The 21,554-nt window shown below is 39.0% G+C and overlaps 1 long non-coding RNA gene across 1 annotated transcript in view; it reads left to right on the top strand.

Moving 5' to 3' along the window:
- The window catches only part of LOC115065511, a 63,627-nt gene that overhangs the window by 907 nt on the left and 41,166 nt on the right, over positions 1 to 21,554 (top strand). Inside the window, exon 2 of the long non-coding RNA XR_003845291.1 lies at positions 425 to 956. This is a non-coding gene — a long non-coding RNA (uncharacterized LOC115065511). The remainder of the gene's footprint in view (positions 1 to 424; positions 957 to 21,554) is intronic.

The raw sequence follows: 21,554 nt of genomic DNA, 5'->3' as shown, positions 1-21,554 counted from the left end.
AGAAGGTCTGGCTAACTGGTGAGCATTTGGTTCAGAGAGAGAGAGAGAGAGAGAGAGAGAGAGAGAGAGAGAGAGAGAGAGAATGAGAAAGAGATTTTACTCTAGTTCCATGATTACATTTTTCTTGCTTTGACAGTTGGCTTCTAGAGGCCTGCTTCCCAAGCTCCACCTTTCACTCTCCCTGGAGAGATTGTGACCTCCCTTATGAGAGAGGATTACTTTATTTTAATCAGCCACACATACCTGGTCCCATGTATGCTAGTTGAACAAGTGAGTGATTTTTGCTTGTTTTGTTTCTAGTTCAACTGTCTATATTGCCTCCATTGGTAGATAAAACCCAGAGTTCAGAGAGGTGAAGTGATACTGTTCTAGTGTTTGTTGTTGAGCTCCTCCCTGTACCCTAACTCAGCTCTTCTGTCTTTAGGTGCCTCACTGCGCACAAACATGGTGGAGTGCCTACTGTTCTCCATGCCATAGGGTCTTTATGAAGCAGAAACCATGAAGTGTGAGAACACACTGGGAATTGGAACTTGCTGAAGGTTGTCTATGGCACCAGGGAGAGTCTGGACATGGTATCAAAGGTTCTGGTCAATGTCTTTGACAAGATGCTGGAAATGGTGCCACCACTGTCATAGGCTTGCTTTGGTATGTAGGTGGCCTTGGGGAGAACTTGGCTCCCATCTGGATGGGACACAACTCATCATGCACCTTCTGATTTATGTGCCCTATGGCACAAAAGTTTTCACTTTAACTCTAAAATCCTACTTGAAAGAAATGCTGTTCGACTAGCTTTGTTTACCATAACTGGATTGAAAAATGCAGGAGACTCAGCCAAACTGTTGGGGTTATGAAAGACATTCTATATTGTCTGACTAAGATGGACCCTCAGTGCAGGAATCCTGTGGAAAAACATCTATGGAAGACTACCCTGGAAAGTGTCCCGAAGGAGCAAGCAGGTAAAGCCTCAGTGTTTCTGATCCTTGTTTGGCCTTGAGACTTTCTTTCAGGACCATCTTCCCCTTTTCCTTAAGCATCAGTGCTAATATCTTTACCTTTGTGAATAAGAGAAAGACATGCCAGCACACACTAGTCAAATGATGTCCTTCAGACATGAATGCTTTATTAGGATTGATATCTCACCTTATTGTTAATGATGTATAGTTAGAATAAAGGATGGAGACAGAATGAGATGAGGAAAATAAACAGTTGGAGGGCGAACAGCATGCATTCCTTTAGTCTGATGGAGAACAGGACGCATCCCTTCAGCGGTGCTCTGTGTGTTACTGGTGGGAGTCCACATCCTCCTCAGTGACCTTGGATTCATTGCATTTTTTAAAAATAATTTCTGTGGTCACTTTCAGACTTGGCTTCTCTTTCTTGCATTCCTTTTTATTCACATCCTCTTGGTTAAAACTGAGTGATATTCTTGCCTTGGTATTATGGCCATGATTACTGCCTTCACACTTGACTCCTCCATGCCCCAGCGTTCTAACATGCTTTGAGGCTGGATCCAAGCTACGATGGTTACATAGCTTACTGGATTCCCATAAGTGAGCATCACAGGTAGCATGAAGGAGAAATATGTCATGCATGTTCTTTATCATCATCCCTATCGCCCAGTCTTCTCTATACTGTTAGGAGTGAAACCCTCACGTGGCAATCAGAAGTGTCAGAATTCGCATAGACCCTTCTTTCTGTAGTCTGGCATACTGGTAGATCCTTCACATTTCAATGTGCTTGCTTTTGAGCAAGGCGATTGGTGTCCCTTCTAATAGGGTCTGCCAATGAATGCTCTGTGATTTAGATGGGCAGACATATAAGATGAGCACAACTTCTTTCTTAGTTGCCCAACCTACCCACCCCATCCTATGGTCATAAAGCAATGCAGACTGGATAGCAGAGTTAATCCTATGCCATGCATTTTTCCCAGAGTTTGGCTTTTGTGAATTTGTTTGTGGGGGGAGTATGATAGGACTTTGGGATACTTATAAGAGTGATGAGGCATGGATGGGCACTCCTGTCTTATATAATATTTGGCACTTTACAGTATCCCTCGTCTCTGCATAAGAGGTGTCACATTTCACCTCCCAGTTGTGAGAATATAAATGTCTCCAGGAATTGTTAAATGTCCCAGGCACCAGAATAACTCAGAAGCATTGTGAAAAGTACTTGCAGGCCTTCACATTGACTATCCTCTTCTGGATGTGTCCTGTATTGGAGTCCTGGTGTCCTCTCTTAAATATACTTTCTGTTACTTTGTATTGATAAGATTCCAGAAACCACCGTACACCTTTAGTCAACACCTCAGTAGTCATATGTCTATGCTTTGACTTAGCTGTAAGTCAATGGATGCTTCATTCTTCCTCCCATGGTACTTCGTTTTTATCTCTCTTTTCTTTTACTCCCCCCTCTGAGAAATTGACTTATTGCTAGATTTAGCTGGCTATGCATTTATTATATAGCTCAGAGTGGCCTCAAATTCACAATCCTCCTTTTTCTGCTTCTCAAGTGCTGTGATTAGAGATGTGGGTTACCACAAACAGCTTGATTTTCTTCTTCTGATCTGTGTGTATTTTGTGCATATCCAAGCACTAGGAATGTATTAAAATTATTTTAGCTTTTCAAATTGCCCTTTCTTTAGCGTATATTAATTTTATGAAATAATAGGTACATGATACTTTCATACATAACTATAACATACTTTGATGATATTAACTCCTACAATATCCTTTCTTATCTATCTTACTCCCTCTGTTTCTCTCAAAGTCTGCTTTTTTGCATATATATGTGTGTGAATTTATTACATCAGCATATATTAAAATAGCAATAACAACTGAATCATAATTGCAATTCTATAGTTGATCAGTCCACAATGCTAGGTGGTGCCTCAGCATTTCCAATCTGGTGCCAAAATCCTGAAAGATTTGGGAGAGCCATTGATGTGCAATGGAAGTTGAGAACCCTTGTTCTGATATCAGTGAAGGGGTGAAAGCAGTGACAGGGTAAATCAACCCACAGAAAGAGGGAAGAGCAAGACAGCAAAAGGCAAGTGACCTTCCTCCTGCCTTCCCCTTTGTATCTGGACCGCTATAAAAAGCTACCACCCACAATCAGGACGGTCTTCTGCTATCTGTCAAGGCAATCAGCACATGCCTTCAGGTGAGGCTCCCTACTCACTTCATTCTAATTTGTGGCAAATTGGGAGTAAAAATCAATCATAATATTCTCACACCTGGCTTTTTTGTGGGCATTAGGATCTGAACTATGGAGCTCATGCTTGTACAACAAACATTCTTACTAACTAAGACATCTCTTTAGCCATTAGCTTTTGATATTTCAACCATTACATTTACATTTTATTAGACATTGTTTTCTCATTAAGCCTAGTATACTTCTTGTCCACCCCTAACCACACTATCTTGTTATAATCAGTTTCTTACTTGGGCCTGGAGATAAGGATGAGTGGTGAAGAGTGCTTACTGCTTTTGCATAATACCCAAGGTTGGGTCCCAGCATGTACATTATGGTTCTCAACTACCTGCGACTTCAGGCTCAGGGGATGTTCTCTTCTGGACTCTAGGAGCAGCTGCACACATATACACCATAAATAAAATAAGATAGATGTTTTAAAAATATAATATTTTATTAATATTTTTAGAGGCTTTAATTTTTCTAATTATTATATTTTTAAAATTTTTATAATTTTTTTTATTTTTTCCATTATTCATTATGTATATATTTGTTGTCGAATGGTTGTCTATGGGTCATGAATTCGGGCATGGCTTCACTGGTTGCTTTCTATATGCTTTCATAGGGCTGTGGCCAGGTGTCAGACAGGGTTAGGTATCCAACTGAGGGAGCTCATGAACTTGCTGTAAGTTCATATAATGATCTGGCCTGGGTCTGGAGAACATGGGCCAGAAATCTAGTTGCCTCAATTCCTTACCATGTTGTCTTTGAACAAATGCCCATTTACATTTTCAATGTTATCAAATAATCCTATAGTAAGATGAAAACATAATTTTTTTAAACTGAATTAAATAAGCTGTTCTTAGTCACCTTTGTACTAGACACTAATGAAAAACCAGTTGTGGCTTCCCATCCTCAGAGGGAAAGAGGGTCACAAAATTGAATGAATAAGGGACCCTGGTGGTAGATACCTTTAATTCCAGTACTTGGGAGGCAGGTGGATATCTATGAATTCAAGGCTGGCCTGGTCTACAGCATGAGTTCTAGGACTACTGGAGAAATCCCATCTCAAAAAATAATCAAACCAAACCAACCAACCAATCAACCAACCAATCAACCAACCAACCAACCAACCAACTAAACAAACAAACAAATAAGAGTATGGGGAGTCAGGCATTGTTGATTATCTTAGAAAGTAGCTTAACACATTGATACATATTTTTCTTTCTTCTGCTTTTCTTACTAATTTACATCAGACCCTTTGGAAGTTACTACTCTACTTCAGCTATCTTCACATGTTTTAGTATTAGTAAAGGCTATTTCTTCTCTGGTGATAACAACTGAAAGCCATGATTTTGCTTTTGTAATGACCATTGTCTTAATTATTTTTTAAATTGCTGCGATAAAGCACCATAGCCAAGGCAACTAATAGAAGAATGAGTTTATTTGGGCTTACAGTTTCAGAGGCAGAGTCATGGGCTTGCTGATGGAGCATGGGGACAAAATACAGCTCACCTCTGCTGGTTGTGCCTCAGAGCACATTAATCTTAATGTGTATTTTTTTTAACAAGGTAATATATAGATAAAGAGTAATATTTACTGAAAATGTTCTACTTGTATTCCTTTATAAGAAAAGATATTCATGTATACATGAAGAAAGCTGGCTTGAATTCACAAAACTTTCATTACTAGTTGATCTAAGCTTAAACCCAAGACACTATGGATTCAGTACCAAGGTCTCTGCCACATTAAGTTTCTGAGTGAGGAGAATAAAAGGAAAACCTGATCAAAATGCACTATTTTTAAGACCTAGAGTCCTGAGAGGCCCCTTGGTCTTGTAAACTTTATATGACCCAGCACAGGGCAAGGCCTGGGCCAAGTAGTGGGAGTGGGTGGGTAGGGGAGCAGAGGTGGGGGGAGGGGTATAGGAAACTTTTGGGATAGCATTTGAAATGTAAATAAAGAAAATAATTTTAAAAAAAAAGGAAAAAAAAGACCTAGAGTCCTTTTAAAGATCTAGGTCAACTTATATGCTTGAAATTGAAAATGCATATATATCAACTTGATTTACTCTACTTGGCCCATTGTACTTTATTCACGCAAGACTTTTTTATTTTTATTTAAAATTTTTATTGGTTACTTTATTTATTTACATTTCAAATGTTATTCCCCTTCCTGGTTTTCCTTCTGCAAACCCTCTATCCCATACCCCCTACTCCCTGCTTCTGTGAGGGTGCTTCCCCCACTCCTGCCTCACTGCCCTAGCATTTCCCTACACTAGGGCATCCAGCTTCCACAGGATCAAGGGTCTCCTCTCCCATAAATGCCAGATAAGGCCATCTGCTGCTACATATGCAGCTAGAGCTATGGGTCCCTCCATGTGTACTTTTTGGTTGATGGTTTAGTCCCTGGGAACTCTGCGGGGTCTAGTTAGTTGATATTGTCACATCCAATAGAGGGCTAATATCCAATATATACAAAGAACTCAAGAAGTTAGATTCCAGAGAACCAAATAACCCTATTAAAAATGGGGTACAGAGCTAAACAAATAATTCTCAACTGAGGAATCTCAAATGGCTGAGAAGCACCTAAAGAAATGTTCAACATCCTTAGTCATCAGGGAAATGCAAATCGAAACAACCCCGAGATTCCACCTCACACCAGTCAGAATGGCTAAAGATCAAAAATTCAGGTGACAGCAGATGCTGGCAAGGATGTGGAGAAAGAGGAATACTTCTCCATTGTTGGTGGGATTGCAAGCTGGTAAAACCACTCTAGAAATCAGTCTAGCCTTTCCTCAGAAAATTGGACATAGTACTGAGGACCCAGTTATACCACTCCTGGCATACCCAAATGATGCTCCAACATATAACAAATAATGCTCCAACATATAACAAGGATACACGCACCACTATGTTCATAGCAGCCTTATTTATGACAGCCAGAAGCTGGAAAGAACCCAGATGTCCCTTAACAGAGGAATGGATATAGAAAATGTGGTACATTTACACAATGGAGTACTACTCAAATATTAAGAACAATGACTTCACACAAGACTCTTATAGCTTGAAATGCCATGCTTTGCAGGGAGCTTCTCAGCCTGAAGAGGGTAGTGGCAGGGGCACAGAGTAGGACTCTGGTGTGGCTTTAAAGTCTGAGGGTCTCTGGATGTTCTAGCTCTCTAACTATACTCAAATGCTGATGGTAACTTCTTTTTTTTTATTTGTAAAAATATTTTTAATTGGATATTTTCTTTATTTACATTTCAAATATTATCCCCTTTCCTGGTTTCCCCTCCAAAAAACACCCTCCTCCTATCACCTTCCCCATCCCCCTACTCACCAACCCACCCACTCCTGCTTCTTGGCCTTGGCATTCCACCACACTGGGGCATAGAACCTTCATAGGACAAAGGGCCTGTCCTCCCATTAATGTCTGATTAGGCCATCCTCTGCTGAACTTGCCAGTATCCCCGGAGCTCCCAGGGACTTAACCACCAACCAAAGAGAACACATGATAGGACTCATGGCTCCAGCTGCATATGCAGCAGAGGATGGCCTAGTCCCACATCAATGGGAGGAGAAGCCCTTTGTCCTATGATGATAACTTCTAAAAAGTTCTAAAAAATGTTCTTGCTCTGTCTGAGGGTAAAAGGCTGCTGGCTTAGGTGATTAACACCTGTAGCCTAACAGCAGGGGATTAACTAATATGGCCTTTGTTCTGAGCAGGAACTGTGAGGCTGTAACTCCAGCCTACTAGTAGGAAGTCACAGGAAGAAAAGGGGACACTTTGAAAAGTGATTATAGCATTTATAACTAAGTTGTAAAAAAGCTTCCAATGAAAGCTATCTAAGAAAGTGGGAGGGCTGGAGAGATGGCTCAGCGGTTAAGAGTACCAACTCCTCTTCCAGAGGTTCTGAGTTCCATGCCCAGCAACCACGTGGTGGCTCACAACCATCTGAAATGGGATCTGATGCCCTCTTCTGGTGTGTCTGAAGACAGCTACAGTGTACTCACATGTATAAAATAAATACATCGTAAAGAAAAAAAAAAAAGAAAAAAGAAAAGGGGAAAGCAGAAAGATCCTAAGCGGAGGAAGGAAACATATTTTCTCTTCATTTCTTTGTCCTCAGTGCTACACATCTTTCAGGATACGTGATCACATGTTAAGAAGTTCATCACTAGTTTACACACAAAAGCAAACCATAAATTGAAATAGAAGTTTACAACGGAGAATGTTTATATGCATATCCATTAGGAGTAATTTTCTGGCTAAACATCCGTCACCTGACACAACTCCCCGGGTTCACTGAAAACTGTAACTAAGTTATTAGCGAAGTTTTGTATAGATAAACCCAGTCAATATTTTATCTTCTGTGCTACCACCTACAATAAATCATCAGTTCCCTATTTATTACCTGTGGTTAATTGTTTTACAACCTCTTTGTTTATATTCTGAGAAGGAGAAAGTGTGGTAATTATCTAAGAGGTAATTAACTAGTGACACATGGGAGACTGACAGAGTTCTCATTGCAGTTTTGATTCAGAAAAGGATCTAATAGCAGAACCACTATAAAAGAACTTATTAGTCACTGATATAATTTTAGGAATTCTTATAGGATCATCATTAAGACTTAAGAAGTCATCTATTTGTTTATACAGCATCACTACAAGACAGTACATCTTCTTAGATCTGCAGAGATATGCTCAAAAGGGGTGGGCTAATACCTAGTGATTGTTATATATGTTTAGTAATAACAGGAAAAGCATATTAATAGCAGGGAGCTTTCCTAAATGAATTCTCTTGGGTCTTGCCTGTGAGAGCAGATCTGTCATGAATTATATTATAATCCAAAGTAGACCATCTCAGGAAAGATCACCAGCTAGTTATTAGCTTGTCCTATGACGGCTCCTGACAATGCTCATTTCCTTCTTACAATATAGTTTCTAAAATTTTTCTATGCTTTTCCCCGTGTCCTTTATATGGATGTTTATGATTATGATTGTGCCAACAGACATTAGCAATTTTAATATCTGCTTATCATAATGTAGGAGAAGTAATATATAAGTTAGCAATTTTTAGTATACATGCTTGTTCAGATAATTTATAAGCTCATACCTTTAGAAAACTTATATAACATATTAAAATGCTCCACATTTATAATCTTGTTTATCATTGCCGAAAAAGTTAGGCATTACCACACTAGAAATATTTATTTCCTTGTAGAGTTTGATCTATAAATATTTTGTCCCCAAACTGACCATATTATTCCTGTTTCTAGTAATTATTAAGGTTGATCAAAAACTAAACTCTATTATGTAGTCAATTTATTTTTTGCCTTTGCCATGGTATGAATTATCTGATACAGAGAGTTCTGATTTCTTAATGAAATTAAGATAGATGTTGTTTAAATTTGGTTTTGCTGCAATATCTTGTTTTCTCCATTTATGATGATTGCTGGGTATAGTAATCTGGGTTGACATCTTTGATCTCCTAGAGTTTGCAAGATATCTGCCCAGGCTCTTCTGGCTTTTAGAGACTCTGTTGAGAAGTTGGGTGTAATTCTGATAGGTCTGCCTTTATATGTAAGGTGGCCTTTTCCCTTTGCATCTTTTAATATTCTTTCTTTAGCTGGGTGTGGTGGCACATGCCTTTAATCCCAGCACTCAGGAGGCAGAGGCAGGTGGATTTCTGAGTTCCAGGCCAGCCTGGTCTACAAAGTGAGTTCCAGGACAGCCAGGGCTATACAGAGAAACCCTGTCTCAAAAAACAAAACAAAAAAAAAATCTTTCTTTGTTCTGCACATTTAGCGTTTTGTGTATTATGTGGCAGGTATTACACTGAGCACATTGATATAGTCTCTCTTCTGTGTGAATTCTCTGATTTAGAACAAAGCACAACTTCTAGAAGAGGCCTTCCACACTCAGCACATATATGATGCTTCTCTTCAATAGGAATCTGCTGATGTCCTGTGATGTGGGACTTCTGAAAGAAAACCTTCTTACATTCTGCACATACATAGTTTTTCTTTTTTCCTTGTGAGAATTCTCTGATGTCCAAAAGGTGTGGCTTCTGACAGAAGGCATTTCCACAGTCATTGGATTTATAGGGTTTCTTGCCAGTGTGTGTCCTGTGATATATGATGAGCTGCGATTTATGAAATAATGTATTTTTGCACTCAGTACAGTCATGGGGCTTTCCCCCAGTATGAGTCAATAGATATGCAGTGGGTTCTGTCTTCCTGCTGAAGGCTTCTTCACAGTGGGCACATGTGTAGGGCTTCACACCTGTTTGAATCTCTTTATGTATAACGAGCTGGGGCTTTTTCAGAAGGCTTTGCCACATCCAGTGCACTCAGATGTCTTCTCTCCAGTGAGAGCTCTGTGGTGTATAATAAGCTGGGACTTCTGGGGAAATGCCTTCCATGTTCTCTACATAGATAAGGTTTCTCTCTGGCATGAATTCTCTGATGTATAATGAGGGATGATTCCTGAGGGAAGGGTTTCCCACACCCAGAACAGTCAGATTTCTCCCTAGTGAGAGTTCTCTGATGTACAATGAGGTGAAAGCTCTCACCTGTGTAGATTCTTTGATGCACAGAAAGCTGTAACTTCTGAGCAAAACCTTTTCCACATGCAATCCAGACACAATTTCCCCGCTTAGTTTCTTGATACTGAGTGAGGGGCTGATTATTGCTGAAAATGTTTATAGAGTAATCGTTACTGCAGGGTGATACCTTGCTGTTAATTTTCTCAAGATCTGAATTAGACACATTGTAGCTAAAAAGTTTCGCACAACAACATTCATCAGGGTTTGTTCTTATGTTATTTTATTACAATAAAGGATGTCAATATTTGAATCTAAGCTATTAATTATATCATTTATTGTCTTTGCTTTGATGCACATGATACTATAGACCCTTGAAATACTTTCCCCAGTTAACTGTATTTATGAGTTTATGCCTTAGTCATTGACTTGCCATCAATGATTATGACAAGCCTGTAAAGGTTTTCTGGATTTTCTTCACATTTCTGCAGTTGGCCATCACCAGGACCAACTTTAAAACAGGGTCAAGTGAACTGTTCATTTCAGTATCTTATTTTGAAGGGAATAGTCCTCAGAATATATAACTGGGAATTATGAAAGTTATTCTTTCTGTCTAAAAAAAGGAAAGAAAATCATAAAATCATAGGGAATAATTAAAGTAATTGGGACAAGTGGACAATCCCATAGTTAGTGACCTCAGAAAACAAAGGTGGAGACAGGCATGTAAGAAGACAGAATATAATACAAATATGAATAGTCAGATTCACATCAAGAATAAGCACAGACTCTACTTCTCATGATAAAATATCTATCATATGCATGATATAAAACTAGCAAAATTCCCCCACCAAACTTACATGTTTCTGATACCATTGTTTGTCCAGATGCTTTCGCATAAAGTTAGTCTACACTGCCTTTCTTTAGCCCTGATGTCATTCACAGATGTTATACTTTCTCACTGCATTTGATACTTAACTGTGCAAAGTCATGTATTTATAGGCCTTGCCTCTTGATGTACAGTGTGTGTTCTTGGAAGGACTCTTGTCTTTCATTGCCCTTAAAGCCTTTTCATATCATAGACAACCATGAGTGAACAAGTAATTACTCTCCACTAAGGGTCCCACAATTCCTTTCAATTATTTGTTGAATGCTTCCCACATTTCTTTATTCTGAATAGTTACTGAGTTCTTGGAATACAAGCAAAGAAAAGTAGATTTCAACGAGGACAAAACAAATGACCAAGGCACCAATCAGTTGACCAAGGTACCAATCAATTAAAAAAAAATAAAACAAACTGATATTTAATTCTCCTTGTTCATATTCATGATTTTCATTTGGAGAGATCCAGTCTGGTAGGACACTTTATAAACTATGAATATACTTCTTGTTCCAGCTTAGAAATAATATCTGGTTTGGAAACTGGATAACTTATTAAATTATGAAGGTAATATTGTATTTACTAAGCAAAAGGAAGAAGAGAATGTGTAGTTTCATTTAGCCTACAATAAATTTGTCCAGCTAGCACTTGACAAAATAATGATTTCCATTTGGGAAGGTATGAAGTTTGTAAGAGTCATCATATATGCCAGGAACTACCACATCACAGCAACTGATAGTAAAAACCACTTAGTTGGACAACTTTGAGTTATGTGGGGAAGACATCTTTACCAGTTGAAACTAGGTGACCATAGTTCTCCAGCATCACATCCCTCTACAGCAGTGGTTTTCAACCTTACTATTGCTGAAACCTTTTAATAAAGTTCTTCATGTCCTGGTGACTCCCATCTATACAATTATTTTTGTTGCTACTTCATAACTGTAGCTGTGCTGCTGTTATGAATAATAATTTAAATATCTGTCTTTTTGATGGTCTTAGGGTGGTTCCCCCAGAGGGGTTGCGACCCACAGGTTGAGAACCACTGGTATAAAAGGTTCTTTGAGCAGTCCAGATGTTTCTGTTCCTCCTGGGGGAAAGCCACATCCATGTCCTTGAATGACAGTAATCTCTGTAACAGCACATTCCTGTTTATTCACACCATTTTCACACCCTAAGTTTTAAGAGAGGAGATGTAAAGTCCTAGGATAGTGAATGCAGGCGGTATACAAGAGGAAGAAGAATAATGGAGCGAGAAGGCTTAAGTGGAGTGGGGTGTTGGAAGACAGAATATGGTAGAGAGGTAGGGAGGAAAATTTAACACTGAAGACATTTGAAAAATAATATATAAATTTACTACTATAGAAGATTTTTATAATATATAATATATAATAGTATATAAATATATACTATATAAATATATAATGTATATATGTACATATCATGTATATACACACATACACACACACACACACACACACACACACACATATAAACAGAGTTACCCTATAATGAGGCAATAATACCCATCATAGACACCATAGATTATCAAATAAAAATCCCAATATCAGGAACAGGTTCCCATGAAACCTCACTATTATATGCTATTGCCATTAATCTTGGCTACCCTCTAGAACATGATGATAAGACCACATTGATGAAGACACCACATCTTTGTGTCACAGAACATGGAGAAACCAAGCTGGCATTGGCCAGAAGCTTCACCCCTACTGTGTAGCTTCCATCGTACTGGAAGGAAGGCGCTATACAGAAAAGTAAACAGCAATCTTATCCAGCAGTGGATCCTTTGAGCTAAAATAATGACCAGTCTGACAAGGAATGCCTATGCGCCATAGTGGAATAACTGTCATGGGGCTAACCAGTTCTTCTGACTGGACTTCAAGTCTGTTGCACAAGATGGAACCCGTGTCTTACACTGTCATCCAGGTCAAGAACTCGTGGCTAGACAGGTCATAGCCCCTAGGGGAGAACTTGCTATTGTTATTCTTCTAAATGGACATAGTATTAAACTTCCTCCTAATGTCTTATTGCTAAACACATATATTAGTGTAGCTTCACGCCTTATCAGAGAGACTTCATTTTTGTAGTAGGTGGTAACCAATATTAGAGTCCCACAACTGCTCAATGTGAAGACAATAAGAAAGTATGGAATGTTCAGTTTAACTAGCACATCTCACCTCCTCCTTTTTTTTGGCTCAGGAATAATTGAAGAAGAGGGTATAGACCATAAAAGTCAGAGGCTAGAGCAAATAGTTTTCTGGACATAGCAGGAATAGTGCATGTATGAACTCACAGGTGTTGTGACAGCATTCATAAGACCTGTTCAGGATCAAGGCAGACAAAATCCAAGCACAGAGCAGGGGACAGTGATCATAAAGTGATCCCCCTTTTCAGCTGAGGAACTCCTGGTAACTGCTAATTGTTGGGAAAAGGAAAGTCAGGTTTTTTGTTTTTTGTTTTTTGTTTTTTGTTTTGTTTTGTTTTGTTTTGGTGTGACTCCTGGGAAGTTGACTATGATCCATTTAATAATAGCTCTGCACTCAGAGGAGTATATTAGCAGCACATATTAGCCTCAATGGGTTAAAAAAATAAAAGGAGATACAGGTGTAGCATGCAATTATTAAAACAAAAACAAAAGCAATCATGCTAAGTCCGGCTAATTGCCAGTTCTAGAGGTGTCTGTTCCTAGCCCGGTACATAGCCCGAGACCGAGACTGTGTGTTTCTCCTAGGCAACGCGGCTCCCACAAATTCAGGCTCTGCCTCTCCAGCGCTCCGAGATTGCTCTTTCTCGGTTCCCCAGCTAGCTGTGGGCACACTCTCACCAGCCCGTGCTTCCCCTTCAGTTACCTTTCCCCTGGAGCTTGGTCCTTCCTTGCCCAATTTTCCCATTCCAAAGCGTGGCCCCGGTTAAATTCTTTTCTCCTGGCCCACCTGAGTAGCTGTGAACGGCAAACACCAGACAATCTTAGTTTAGAATCAACAGATAACGCAGCCGCTGGGCGTGGAATCTATCGTCCTAAATTCATCTACTATTCTGTTAGAAATCTTCCAGTGGTGGAATCTGCCACCAGATCTAACCATTCCTGGTCTACATCCCGCTTCCTTTCGCTTCTGCCTTGCCATCCAAAAAGACTATTATTCCTTCCTCTCTGGGACCCGGAAGGCCTGCCTCTTCCTTTTCTCCTAGTGGTTGGCTTCTTTATTATCCAATCAATTAATTAGGGGAAAATTCCTCTACGCACAGAAAATTGGGAATGGGAGGTGAGGGTGGATCTGGGAGGAAATAGAGAGAGACATGTGTGGGTGAATATAATCAGAATACATTGTATGAAATTCTCAAAGAATTAATTAATAATAATAAAAAATAAAACAATGTAAATCCACCTTAAACAAAATAGCCAGGTAGAACAGAAAAATGGAAGTAATAAATTATAAAATGCCCATTTAATGAATGTGGTGAAAATAAATTATGGCAGTTGTATACAAATAATCTGGAAGGAGATGCATTAGTTCATGAAAACAACCAACACAACAGGACAGTCATAAGGAATGCAATAAAGTGGCAACTCTATGTTAAAAACACATGCTGAAGTCCTAATGTCCTTAGCATGTCAGAATGTGACATTTCTTGGAAATAAGATCACTTTGCACACAGCTAGTGCTACAAAGTCAATAGGATGGACCATAATTCAATAGACTTGATGTCCTTATAAGAAGAGAAAGTGTAACCAATGAATAGACATGTACTGAGTGATGCTTAAAGTAGCCTTTAGTCAACCTTAGAAGAAACTTATCACATAAAGACTAATGTTTTGACCATAAGCCTCCAGACCTATAAGACAATAGATCTCTCTTGGTATTTTGAATATTAGTTCTACTCATACAGTATACCACACACAATATCTAAGATGGAACCCATCTTTAGCAGTAACACTCAATTGTTAAACAAGGACTCCCAGCGAACAATTTTAAGATTTTAAGATGATAATTCTGTAATAAGACCTAACATATATCTTATAAACAGCACGCTTGGGTTAGTTCTAAGTGTGATTTCTACTCAGGTCTCACAATTCTGTAAAGAATATAATCTCCATTTTTATATGTGAGAAACCAGTAATAAATGAGTAGGCCATAAGGGCATGTTGCACATCTATTATAATAAACAAAGGAAAAGTTTATATATGATTATGGGAAGATGCACAAAACATCCACAAAGGCTTTTATACTGATTGGTAAAAAATTTTTTAAAAGTTATATAACAAATTACCATATCATTATTTTTCAAAAAGAAATGTAGAAGACAGAAAGATGTTAAACATTGGGCTTTCTTTAGTAATTCTCTTTCTACTTTTGACTTGAACTTTTTACTTCATTCCATTAAAAAAATCTGTTTGTATTTTCATAGACTTCATTAATGGATATATCTTTAAGATCCTTGAACATATTCCTTATCTTTTGCTTCAGCTATATTGCATTGCACCAGGCCTACCTTAGCAAGATTACTGGGTTCTGGTGGAGACATGTTGTTCTAGTTGTTACTGATTGTGATTTTTACTGGTATCTACACATCTGTGTTTGGGATGATTGTAATTCTAGGTGTTTACATCTGTTCTTATCTTTGCTGTGTGGTTATTCTTTTCCTTGATTTCTGTTGTCCTCTCTGGATCTTAGAAGAGTGTGGTAGCTGTGGGTTGTCTAGTATGGAGCACTTCTGAGTCTCTCCCAGTTGTGTCCACTGGGGGTTCCTAGGTATTGGGGGTTGTGATGGCTATTCTTAGTTGTGAACTTAACTACATCTGAAGTTAGCTAGAGCCCGGGTGGCTAGGTATACTTGTGAGGATTTTTTTTTTTTTTTTGGTTAGGTCATTTGAGGTGGGAAGATGTGCTTTTAGTCCAGATCTTTGGAGATGAACCTTCAATATTGGTCACACCTTTTGGTAGCAAACTTTATAGGACATGAAAGAAAGAAGCTTTTGCCCTTGCCTGCTTGCCCTCACTATCACTAGCAAGTTCATCACTTCACCGGCATTAGAGTCTACTTTTTTTGATGCTTGTGTATACTGAAGACCAGCCAAGAGGTCCAGCCTTGTGGACTAAACAACTATTGGATTCTTGGACTTTCTGTTGGTACACAGCCATTATTGGACTATCTTGACCACAGCTGGCAATCTACTCTAATAAATTTTATATATATATATATATATATATATATATATATATATATATATATAATATNTATATATATATATATATATATATATATATATATATATATATATATAATATCTATCTGTCATCCATGTGTGTGTGCATACATGCACACTCATGCACACACACACACACACACACACATACATATGTGTTCTGTTCTTGAACTCAGAAATCTGCCTGACTCTGCCTCCCAAGTGCTGGGATTAAAGGCATGCACCACCACACCTGGCCTAGGTTCATTTCTTAAGAGGATGAAAATTTTCATGCAAAATTCATAGAGACTATCTTAAATAAAATCACACAAGAAAATTTCCTACATCTGGGGAAAGAGAATCCTATCCAGATGTGAGACACACAGAACATCAAAACAGAAAGGACCAAGTAAAGATACTTTTCACATTCTATTATAGTTAAAGTATTAAATGTATGGAACAAAGAACGTATATTGAAACCTTCAAAAGAGAAGGGCCAAATCACATACAAATGCTAGTCCATCAGTATAACTTCTAATTTTCCCAAATTCAAGCCATGAAAACAAGAAAGGCTTATGTCTTTCAAAGTTTGAAAGATTATATTTGACAACATTTACATTCATGATGCTCATATATTAATTATGTTTCATGCATGTTAAGATTTGCTGTTTTTATTATAATTCTTTGTCTTATATTCTTGTTAGGGATATTGTTGTTAGCAATGTGTATGTTTGAACATCATAGGAATGTTTAAGTATGTAGGAATCATATTTTCCTATGCTGTATTTTCTGAAGATATTTCATGGCCTAGAGTCTTCCTAGCTATGTGAACGTATATTTTTTAAAAGCATGAATACCAGCAGCCATGAGTTGCATTTCTCATCAGAGGTCACTGATCTGAAATATAGGTCTTAGATTACCCTTCCAGCCCCCAGGGTGTGCCTCATTTCATATCACTGTTTTTTTTCTTGTAGACAACAATGTTCTGATGTGATGACTAATTTGGCTGACAGCTTGGCTACCTCTGGAATCAAGTAAAATGCAAGCTGCTGGACACACCTGTGGGGAATTTTCTTGATTAGACTATTTGAGTAGAAAGGCTCACTCTACGTCTGAGCCACACCTTCTGGTGGCAGCCCACAAAAAAAGACAAGCAAGAAGGAAGCTTTTGCTTTTTGCCTGCTTGTCCTCACTCTCACTGACAAGTCCATCTACCCTGTCATTGACTTATTCCCTTGCTGGTATTAGAACCAACATTTTTGGAATTTTAACCCAGACTTAAGGCCATCAGCTCTTTAGGATTTCCTCTAGGGCTATAGCATCAGACTGCAACTGCTGAGACATCCAGTCTTATAGATTAAAGAACTACCAGATTCTGAGCTTTTCTGCAAGGAGACAACCACTGTTGGACTAGTTAAAGAACAGTCTGAAACCACTCTACTAGACCGACTTAATATTAACACACACACACACACACACACACACACAGAGGCACACACAAAAAACTCACTAATTTTATCAGTTCTCTTTTTTTAGAGAATGCTGATTAATGCAGTGTTGATTTCTTTAATGGTTTATTTGTAGAGCTTTTTTATGTTGGGAAGAATATGATTTCTTCTTATTAACAGCATTAAGTCTGTTGAGACAGCCTATGGCCTATGCAGGTATGGGGAACTTTGCCATGTATGCTAGTGAGGAGTGACCTTTGCTTATTGTGAAAGCTCTGTCACAGTGACGAATCAAGAGAATGACCCAATTTCCTTATTTATACTAACTAGAGTGATTTTTGTCTTGCCTTACAGGGATGAACAATAACTAAAAACAATTTCCCATTTAGTGATATATTAGTACTTTTCACCTTGAAAGGAAATGTTTTCTTTTCTTTTAAAGATGAAATATTCTTTTATTTAGACTTGACAATCAAAAACTGACAGAGTGCAACAGTTTTGAAGTGTTTAAAGCAAAACTCTCAGATATAAGAAACAATAGACAGAGTCACATCTTTAGCAAAGCACTGGAGAACAAATATCTTCTAGGCATTGATGAGACCAGTATAAAGGCATTGAGGTACAGAACATTTCAATATGCCCTGTTCAGTAGTCAAGGGTATTTGTTTCTTTTTGTTCTAGAGCTTTCAGGTGTACTGTTAAGTTGCTACTATAGGATCTATCAAATTTCTTTCTTCTTCTTTTTTTTCTTTAATTGGATATTTTCTTTATTTATATTTCAAATGTTATCCCCTTTCCAGGTCTCCCCTTAGGAACCCCCCTATCTCATCCCCCCCCCCCCCCCCCCGCCTCTGTGAGGGCACTCCCCCACCCACCCATCCACTCCCACCTTCCTGCCCTGGCATTCTCCTACACTGGGGCATCAAATCCCCCAGGACCAAGGGCCGCTCCTCCCACAGATCTTCCACAAGGCCATCCTCTGCCACATACACAGCCATGGTCCCCTCCATGGTACTATTTGGCTGGTGGTCCAGTCCCTGGGAGCTCTGGGGGGTCTGAATGGTTGACACTGTTGCTCCCCCCACGGGGCTGCAAACCCCCTCAGCTCTTTTAGTCCCTTCTCTAACTCCTCCATCGGGGACCCTGTGCTCAGTCCAATGGTTGGCTGTGAGCATCAGCCTCTATATTTGTCAAGCTCTGGCAGAGCCTCTCAGGAGACAGCTATATCAGACTCCTGTCATCAAGCACTTCCTGGCATCCTCTATAGCATCTTGGTTTGATGACTGTATATGGGATAGATCCCCAGGTGGAGCAGTCTCTGCATCGCCTTTCCTTCAGTTGCTGCTCCATATTTTGTCTCTTTAGTTCCTCCTGTGAGTATTTTGTTCCCCCTTCTAAGAAGGATTGAAGCATTCACACTTTGGTCTTCCTTCTTCTTGGGCTTCATATGGTCTGTGAATTGTATCTTGGGTATTCCAAGCTTTTGGGAAACATTTTCTTTTGTGAGATTCAATTATAAAAAAAAATTATTGAAAGCAAAATTTCCCTAAAATCCTTGCACTGAGAATAAATTGGACCATGGGATAGCTTCACACTATTAAATGCCCTTCTTTGTAAATGCCTCTTATCAGTAAGCAATAGCGGTAGTTTAAAAATAGAAGCTAAAAAAAAAAAAAATCCAACAGTTTTCACTTAGTGTTATGACAATATCAACAAGGGACCAAAGGATCAAAGAGATTTTGTCAAATCCTTCTAATTTCTAAATTATTCCTCCCCTGTGAAGCCTTCAGAAGTAAATAAAGTCAGTTTGGTCATTAACTATGGCAATTATCACCCCAGATACTAACAAAGGAGAGTAAGGCCTTTGATTACTCACTGTTTCCTCAACTCTTCTAAGGAAGAAGTAAAATAGAATGTTCTGCTTTTTTTGTTTTTTAAATTTAATTTTATTTTTAATTTATTTTTTACAGTCCATATTTCATTCCCCGCATCGCCCCAACATTCCCCCACCACTGTCTGCTCCACATTCCACACTTCCTCCCCACCCCACCCTGTCTTCATGTGGATGTCCCCACCCCCACCCCACCTGACCTTTAAACTCTCTGGGGCCTCCAATCTTTTGAGGGTTAGGTGCATCATCTCTGAATGAACAAAGACCCAGAAGTCCTTTACTGTATGTGTGTTGGGGGCTTCATATCAGCTGGTGTATGCTGCCTGTTTGGTGGTCTAGTGTTTGAGAGATCTCAGGGGTCCAGATTAGTTGAGACTGCTGGTCTCAACTATAGGATCACCCTTCTCCTCAGCTTCTTTCAGCCTTCCATAATTCAACAACTGGGGTCAGCTGCCTCTGTTCATTGGTTGGGTGCAAATATCTGCATCTGACTCAGCTGCTTGTTGGGTCTTTTGAAGGGCAGTCATGATAGGTCCCTTTTTGTGAGTGCTCCATAGCCTCAGTGGTAGTGTCAGGTCTTGGGACCTCCCCTTGAACTGGATCCTACTTTGGGCCTGTCTCTGGACCTTCTTTTCCTCAGGCTCCTCTCCATTTCCATCACTGTAAATCTTTTAGAAAGGAATAATTATGGGTCAGAGTTGTAACTGTGGGATGGCAACCCCATCTCTCACTTGATGTCCTGTCTTTCTGCTGGAGGTGGGCTCTAAAAGTTCCCTCTCCCTACTGTTGGATGTTTTATCTAAGGTCCCCCTGTTTGAGTCCTGGGAGTTCTTTTAAGTTACAATGATGCTATAGGATAAATATTTATGAAGTGCTTTTGTGGAGAACAATAAAAGATGCTATGAAGTGCCAGCTGCTGACATTTTTAAAATTACACTCAGCATCTAAACCAGAAAGATTAAGTAATGTTGGCATGCCAACTCTTCTCATCCCACTAAGTGGCTTTTGTGAGGTGTTGATTAGTACGCTCTTAATACATATGTGCTTAGCTATTAATGGCTACATTAGTTTAGACAGAAAACAATGCTCATCACACAGCTATCTAAAAAAGATACAGCTTGGAAGGATTGTTATGTAGCTTTCTGAATTCTGTAAGTTTAAAATTCTAAGTTCAACTTAATGGTATAATTATACAGACCTTTATCTTATTTAGGCTCTTTGTCTTATTTAGGGTTACTATTGCTGTGATGAAATACCATGACCAAAAGCAACTTGGGGAGGAATGGGTTTATTTGGCTTACATACCTAGAGTCATAGTCCACTGAGGGAAGCCAAGGTAGGATCTCAAACCCAGCAGGAACCTGGAGGCAGGAACTGGTGCAGAGGCCATGGACGATTGCTGCTTACTGGATTGCTCCTTCAGCTTTCTTTTAAAACTCAGGACCACAAGTCCAGGGGTGGCACCACCCACAACGGACTGGGCCCTTCCACATCAATCACTAATTAAGAAAATAGAAAATGTCCTCCGGGCAGTGGTGGCACAAGTCTTTAATCCCAACACTTGGTAGGCAGCGGCAGGCAGATTTCTGAGTTAGAGGCCAGCCTGGTCTACAGAGTGAGTTCCAGGATAGCCAGGGCTACACAGAAAACCCTGTCTTGAAAAACCAAAAGAAGAAGAAGAAGAAGAAGGAGAAGAAGAAGAAGAAGAAGAAGAAGAAGAAGAAGAAGAAGAAGAAGAAGAAGAAGGAAAGAAAGAAAGAAAGAAAGAAAGAAAGAGAAAGAAAGAAAGAAAGAAAGAAAGAAAGAAAGAAAGAAAGAAAGAAAGAAAGAAAGAAAATGCCCAATAGACTTGCCTACAGCCAGTTCTTAACGGAGGCATTTTCTCATCTGGGGCTTCCTACTTTCTAGTGATTGTTCCTTGTATCAGATTGTTATAAGAGCTAGCTGACACACTCTTCTAGGAAGAATGTTTTTTTCTGTGCTAATACCATTCTTGTTTTTTTATAATTTCAAATTAAATTTAGATTAAATTTAAGGTATTTGAATCTGCCAAAGGAAATTGGTTTAATTTTAGTTTTATCATATCAAGAGAGAGGTAGATAAATAGACAGACAGACAGACAGAGTTCATGCCAAGCATGATGTTGTATAGGCTATCAGAAAGCAACTTGCAGGAATGTATTCTCTATTTATAATGTAGGTTTCTGGAATTGAACTCATATCATCATGGTAAGTTCCTTTATCCTTTGGGTCATCTCACCAGTCTTAAATTAATGTTAGAAGCAACTCATTACAAAGCTACATATATGTGTGCTTTAAAGACTGGAAATAAGTTGCTCTCCTATGTCCCGCGCTACCTTCCCGCCAGCAAGAAATGACGCGGCACACAAACAGGATCCTT

Source organism: Mus pahari, chromosome 15, assembly GCF_900095145.1.
Source record: "Mus pahari chromosome 15, PAHARI_EIJ_v1.1, whole genome shotgun sequence".
In the NCBI taxonomy this organism is placed as follows: domain Eukaryota; kingdom Metazoa; phylum Chordata; class Mammalia; order Rodentia; family Muridae; genus Mus; species Mus pahari.
The sequence above is the reverse complement of the archived record's forward strand: the minus strand, read 5'-3'. Positions and strand labels throughout refer to the sequence as shown.